Below are 7,928 nucleotides of genomic sequence, written 5' to 3' on the forward strand. Positions count from 1 at the left end.
GCAGGCAATCAGGAAGGGAAGATGGAGGTAAGATGGGAGAGAAGAAGCACAAGCCAATATCTACGAGCCCGAGCTGGAGTCTACGAGAGGGGACCGAAACCTGTATCAGTTCTTTTTGCCCTGACTTAGATGAAATGGGTGTCCTGTAGAAGCTGGTTCTTTGTTATGAAGCCAGGAATCAGAGAAGCCAAGTAGGATCCAGGGCAGAAGGAGCAGCTGAAGCCCCTGCTGTGCCTCAAGGCAACTATGTGAGCCAGCAGGTCAGTAACAACGTATGTGAGCTAAAAATGGCTGCTCCATCACTTCCGCTCTCCAAATGTTACACAAGCATCTTATGGACTACTGTAACAGAAACTTACAGGATTAATCAGAGATCAATCAGAAGACATTCAACTTTAAAATTTTTGCCTCAGATCCTTCTGAGGCTTTGAGTCCAGGTAACTTGGAAAATGGTGGAAGTGACTATAAAAAGAGGGAAGACAAGAGAAAGACTGTGGTTTAGAGATTGGTAAGTTGTGTAGGATCAAGCCTATTGCATGTGAGTTGCCATTAGCCTTGGTCTGTGAAAACTAACATTGTAAAATTTACAGAGCATTCACTGTAGTCCAGGAAGTACCTAAAATGTTATACCTTTATAATGCCTTCTATGAGATAGAAATTCTCTCGATTTTACAGATAAACACACCATCAGGTTTAAGAAACTTGTACAAGGTCACATAGTAAATAAATAGCAGAGCCTGGATTGGGAACCAGGCCGACCTACCCAGGAGCCCCTGAGTTTTATGGCTATGTAATGCTGCCTCACATATGCCGTACGTCGTTGGAACTGCCACCTGGTTTGTTGTCATGGAAATCAAACAGGCTCGATTTTAACAACCTTCTCTAGCAAATCTTAGAAACTATGAATAGCAAGAATAAAGGTGGAGGTGGATATTTTGTGTCAAATATAATGGTATTGCTGGAAGTGTTATCCTCATTATACATTAAAGTTTGTTTGTTTTGTAAAATGGTCACTAATAAATAGTATTTTCCTGAATGAGAAAAGAAAAAAATGCTGACAGCTCACAGAAAAACATGAGAGAAACTGCAAGAACAGTAAAAATGTGTGCCTGGAAGTTTCCTCGTTAAAAAAAATTCCTTTAAAAATAAATATCAGTAGATTGTTTTGTCAATATTGTCTATGTTATTTATAGGAATTATTATAATTTTATAATTTATGCTTCTGGTTCTATATTTTTATATTTCTGTGTAACAAATTACCACAAATATAACATCTTAAAAAAAAAATACATATATCGCTTGTTATCAGTGTGCTTTCGGTAGGTCAGAAATCTAGCCTGGCTTAGATGGTTCTTTGCTTAAGTCTCACAAGACTAGAATCAAGAAGTTAGAAGGGCTGAACTTCGATCTGGAGACTGTAAGGAAAAATATCTGCTCCCCAAATCATTCTATTTGTTGGCCAAATTGAATTCCTTGCAGTTATAGGCCTGAGGTCTCCATTTCCTGGCTGGTGTTTTTGGCTTGAAATTGCTCTCAGGTTCGAGGGGACACTAACTGGTTCCTTCACACAGCCCCCTTATACCCGGCTGACAAAGTCTTCGTGCTTCCAATCGCTCCAAATTCCTCTTGTTCCCCCAGTCAGAGAAATCTCTGCTTTTAAAGAACTGGTGTGATTAGATTAGCCCCGCTAGGACCACCTCCTTTTGGGTGAAAGGACCATGATAGTAACTCTAGAACCTGAATGAGGGTCATGGGACCCATTTAAAATTCCATTTCCCACAGGTTTTATAATCTACGGTCAGATGGAAGGACTCAAGTTAAGTAGGCTGAGGCAAATTAAGGCATATACTTACTGCAGCCTACTAAATGAAATATAGCAAAAATAAAATAAATTAAAAAAAGATTGTGCTTAATGTGACCATTAAGTGAAAATTTATCAACTTTCCCCAAGTAGCTTATCAGAATGTATGACCTCCTTTTTGTAATTTGATCAGGCACAAAATGAGTCATTCTTAGTTCAGGAAGGTTAAAAAACTCTCCAGGTGAACTTTGTTAAGATTTTATGGACTGAACATCTGCAAAACCTTTGCTTCATATTTTGCCCTGGTTTGCCTCGCATAGAGACTTTTCTAATATTCTTGATGTGCTTGAACTTGAAATAGAAATGTATGTTTTCTTAAATACCAGAAACAGATAATATTGGGGAAAGCCATGACTGTAAAGTGGTTAAGCTAGAACATCACTATATATCTCTTTTTAAAATTCAGATGTGACAATGATTGGAAGAGAAGGCGTTTTTAAAGAGACAGGGAGTTAGAAGCCAGCAGAAGAAGTTGTAGATGATGCTTCACTAAAAAAAGATGACAGCTGTGGGTGACAATATAATGTACCCTTTTCTTCATGTGTGTACACTTACCTCATTTTTGCATCTTAGCCCCAATCATCTTGAAAGAGAAACGACCAATGACATTGGTCATCCTATGGAGGGTAGAATCCACAAAACATTTCACGGGAATGTGGAATTCCATATCTAAACCAACTCAAGAAGCCCTCCTCACATCCCATTTCTCCTTTTGATCTAGATTCTCATCCTTGCACCCGATTGGCTGATTGCACTCCCATAGCTCGTGTTAAGAAGCTGTGACCATGAATACAGTAATTATCTTAATTAATAAGGCATTCATTTTAAGCACGCAAGTACCTAACGATTCCTCTCAAGAGCTCTCGAGACAATCTCTCAATTACTCCAGTGAGGTGATTCCACTGAACAATTGCCTCAGATTTACACTGGACTCTGTTCTGCTAAAACGGATCTTCGTTTTATTCTACCTGAATAATTTTCTCATTCTCTCTGATCCTTTCTAGAGTTATCTTCTTCAAGCTCCTCCTCCCCCTTCTCCCAATATTACTGTTTTCCACTTCTTTAAAATGTACCTTCATTCAGCTGATGATAATTCATTTTCACGTTATACGTTATACCCTGTCTCTTTAGATCATCAAGATGTCTTGTCATATTGAGAGGCACATGTGGTGCATCTAATTAGGAAACATTGCCTTCTCTACAATTATGGAAAGGAAAATAAAATAGATAATTCATTACATAAGCAATGCTACAGATAGGTCTTTTTGACTTAAAAATCATATTTTAAATTGTTTTCCCAAATCAAGCTTTTAATAGTAAAAGCTATCCTTATCACACATCCTCATTAATCTAGATGTTGGACTTTTAAAAAAGATGACATTTACTGTGACTTCCTGAGAGCTTTCTATGTCTGGTAGGCAAGATATTACCACTCCTTAATAACATAAGCTTCTGAAAAGCTCTCAGGAGTAAGGAAATAACCCATTAGAAAATGCAAGGGTCTGACATTGGGGCGAAGAGAGAGCACCTCTATGAGACTTTCCTAGTGATGAATCCCAAGAACTAGGAAGAATCTGCGGTTTTACTTTACTTGCAAATTAACAAATGAGCAGCCACAGTTTGACAGATCTGATCAGCGCCAGCAGAAGACATGAAACTACTGAGTTAGAGACAGAGGACAGTTTATTACTCAAAGCAATAGGAGTATCCAAGGCACAGATTTGCACCAGTTCTCTGTGTCCCAATCTGCAGGTATAGAACTGGGCCACACAGGTTGCATTATAAGAGAGGAGCCATGAGCTTAGGAAACTCATTTTTTAAAAATATATAATGGGAAATAAACCTGTCTGACTTTTGTCTCTGGGGGAGATATTATCTTTATTACATGGAATAGTAAACAAACCTCTCTTTTGTTCCCAAGGGGCACATTATATCTATTTTTCAAGGCTTTTGCTGTACAAACAGTTTTGAAAAGATAGTCCAAAACAAATGCAGTTAGTGCTCATAGAATGTACAGAAATGTGAGAGACCCATGGAGAATTATCTTCCAAAAATATATTGTTGAGATTGGAGGAGACAGACCTGAACAGCAGCTTAAGGCCATTTATGCGAAAGTGCTGGTGCAAAGATTTAAACCAGACTTGGTGTCATCTGGGATTCCCACCTGTCCTTCACTGGCCATCTGCTCCCATCAGATCTATCAAGCTATCAAAAGTCTGACTGACTCTGCTTCAAAATACCTCTCAAGCCTACCCATTTCTCTCCACTTCTGCCTGATTCAAAATTTATTTCTCTTCCACACTCTTGTAATATATAATGGCCTTCTACTTTTTTTTATTTCTTCTTTGTTACTTTTCTGTCCCATTATAGTCTGCCTCCACGGAGTAGCTAGAGTGATCATAGCGATCATTTACAACCTTAAATCAAGTTATGCAGCTCCCCTCTAGAGTCTTCAATAGTTTCTGATTGTACTTAGAAAGAAGCTCAAACCCCACAGGTTGATGGTTTCTTATAAAACTATACTGTTACTATACAATCTAGTAATCACGCTCCTTGGTATTTCAACTCCTCAAAGGAGTGGAAAATTTATGCCCGCACAAAAACCTGTCCCAGATGTTTATAGCGGCTTTATTCATAATTGCGAAACTTGGAAGATGCCCTTCAGTAGGTGAATAGGTAAATAAACTGTGGACAGCTGGACAATGGAATATTACTCAGCGCTAAAAAATAATGAGCTATCAAGCCATGAAAAGACATGGGGGAACTTTAAATGCATGGACTAAGTAAATGAAAATCTGAAAAGGCTACCTGCTATACAATTCCAACTATATAACATTCTGGAAAAGGCAAAAGCTATGAAGACAGTAAATAGATCAGTGTTTCCCAAGGGCCAGAAAGAGGATGAATAAGTGGACCGCAGAGGATTTTCAGGGCTGTGAAAATACTCCACATGCTACTATAATGATGGCTACATTTGTCCAAAGCCACAGATGTTGAGCACCCAGAGGAAATCAGACTCTGCTCAGGAGACTAACCCCCTCAAGCTTCCCTCCTGGTCCTCTCAAAGTCTTTGGCGCTGTGTTTCCTTTTCCTGGTCTGCTCTTCTGTTCTCTCTTCGCATGTTTGGTTCCTGGTCATTTAGAGCTCAGCTCAAAGATTCTCCCCTCACCCTGCCCTCAACTTCCCCCACACCAAGATCGCAAGATAACTATATAGATAACCTATATCGAAGCTCTGCTCCTTAGATTTATATCATGTATCACTGTGTATCATTATATCATTTTACTTAACATTTTTTCCCCTCCTTCTTTCATCTCAGGCTTAACGTAGCTTCTTGAAATCAAGGACTTTGCCTCTTTTGACTAGTGATGTTCTTAGCACTTAGAGCAATGTCTAGCATTGTTTAGAAAATACTTGCTATAGCAATGTAGGACCATAGGACTCTTAATATAGCCAAGGAAACAGAGTTTCTAGACTTCTCTAGGTTTCTGTTCTGTGACCACCTGAGATGGATGAAGCCTGTGTGCTGTGTAGTGTTGATTTTGGCAGCCTTAGAGGAAGTAGCAGCCATGTATAAATTCTCTGAGTGGCATAAGAATTCTGCACAGGCTCTGGGCAGTCAGCCAAGGAGATTTACCATAGCAACTCGGAAGCATGGGATCCATCAAGAATCGGAGAAAAATCATAGTTGTTAGAAAACCTGGGGAACTGGCCCTTGAAACCAACATTAACCCCATCCCTTCCCACCCAATACATATAGGTTTTATTTATTTATTATGTTTAATAGACTTTATCTTTTAGAGCAGTTTTAGGTTCACAGCAATATTGAGCAGAAGATATGAAGATTTCCCATGTATCTCCGCTCCCAGTATGTGTAGAGCCTTCCCCATTATCAATATCTCCCTCCAAAGTGGTACCTTTATTACAATTGATGAGACTGCATTGACACATCACTATCACCTGGAGTCCATAGCTGACATTATGGTTTACTCTTAGTGTTCTACATCTATGGGTTTGGGCAAATGTATTCATCACTACAGTAACAATGCAGAGTATTTCCACGGCTCTGAAAATCCTCTGTGTTCCATTTATGCCTCCCTCCCCCTAACACCTGGCAACCAAGATCTATTTACTGTCTCCATAATTTCTGCCTTTTCCAGAATGTTATATAGTTGAAATCACAAAGCATGTAGCCTTTTCAGATTGACTTTCACTTCATAATATGCGTTTAAGTTTCCTCCATGTCTTTTCATGGCTTGATAGCTCATTTCTTGTTAGCACTGAATAATATTCTATTGTCTAGGTGTACCACAGTTTATCTATTTACTTACCAAAGGGCACCTTGATTGCTTCCATGTTTTGGCAGTTATGAATACAGCTTCTATAAACATCTGCGTACAGGTTTTTGTGGGGATGTAAGTTTTCAACTCCTTTGAGGAAATACCAAAGAATATAATTATGAGATTGTATGGTAAGTGTATATTTAGTTTTTTTTTTTTTTCCCATCTACAACACTCGGTCTTCCTAGGTGGTCTCCCATCCAAGTACGAACCAGGCCCAACCCTGGCTTAGCTTCCGAGATCAGATGAGATCAGGCGTGTTCAGGGTGGCATGGCTTTAGACTATTTAGTTTTATAAGAAACCACCAAGCTGTCTTCCAAAGTGGCTGTACCATTTCTTGTTTTCATCCCCAGCGAGTGAGAGTTCTTATTGCTCCACATCCTTGTCAGCATTTAGTGTTGTCAGTTCTAGATTTGGCCAGTATAAGCTTTAATTTTCTTTCCCTTTTCCTTTTTTTCTGGTACAGAGGGCAGAGTTTGGAGATCTGAGTTACAGAATAACTGTTCTATTTTTACCCTGCAACTCTGTGTTGATGTCCTGGAATAACTATTTACATTTTTCCCACACTTGGATTTGTGCAGTTTATGAGGAATGGTATTGGTCAGCCTGAACAAGCATCTAGTCTTCTCTGTTTTTATGCAATGCAGAATGAGAAAGCCAGCAGTAGGATAATTTCTAAAAAGGTAGGATTCTATATGAACTTTTAATAACACACTAATGTTTTATCTCTTGATAATAATATTAACAAACTAACCTTCATAATTATCTTGGAGTTTCAAACACAATCTTGGTGAAAAATGATTTGTGATTGTTTTCAATAGGTGGGTGCTCGATTAACTTCATAAACACAGAGAAAGGATATGATAACATGAAGAGTTGATGCTGGTGTCATAAAAATGCAATCCTGACTTTGAATTAAGTATAATTTGTTTCAGACTTGAAGAAACTTAGAATTGGAGATGGGATACAGAAAAATCAACTTCATTGGAATATGGAAGTTATTCTAGATTCATTGTGGAAAAGAATGAATCTGGAGGATATTTCAAATCATTAAATAACTTCGCAGTGGAGAAATACCCCAAGTTTATAAAAATTTTCCTCATAAGTTTGGTATAGGTTATTTGGATGATTTTTTATTGTATGACTGTGAGTTTTCCATTGTGACCTCATAATATTTATTTAATTATAAGCTCAACAGAGGCCTTGTCTACCCTCTCATCTCTCAGCAATCTAGAATTTTTGTCTTTATTAGGAAATTGCCACCAATTAGATGAGGTATTAGTTTTCTAAGACTGCCATATCAAATTATTACAAACCAAGTGCCTTAAAACTGCAGAAAATTACTCTCTCACAGTTCCGAAGGGCAAAAGTCTGAAATTAAGTAGTTGGCAGAGTTAATTCTTTCTGGACATTATACAGAAGAATCGTTCTATGCGTGGTTGGTTTGTACTTGTACAGCCTGATAAAGAAATGGGCAAAAGATTTGAACCAACACATTAGTAAAAAAGATATGCACATGAAAAATAAGCATGCAGAAGGATATCTGACATCATTAATCATAAGGAAAATGCAAATTAAAACCCTGAAGATATACTACCACACAACTACTAGAATGAGTAAAGTTACAACTGAGAAAAAGGAGTATTATTGAGGATGTAGAATAGCTAGAGTTCTCATAAATTATGGGTGGAGATGCAAAATGGTATAGCCTCTTTGAAAAATAGTT

General features: G+C 38.1%; 1 pseudogene; it reads right to left on the reverse strand.

The window, feature by feature from the left end:
• Window positions 1-6,364: 6,364 nt before the first annotated feature.
• Window positions 6,365-6,484, reverse strand: LOC112475839 (annotated as a pseudogene).
• Between the last annotated feature and the right edge of the window lie 1,444 nt (window positions 6,485-7,928).

This window comes from Pteropus alecto, unplaced genomic scaffold, assembly GCF_000325575.1.
Source record: "Pteropus alecto unplaced genomic scaffold, ASM32557v1 scaffold152, whole genome shotgun sequence".
In the NCBI taxonomy this organism is placed as follows: Eukaryota; Metazoa; Chordata; class Mammalia; order Chiroptera; family Pteropodidae; genus Pteropus; species Pteropus alecto.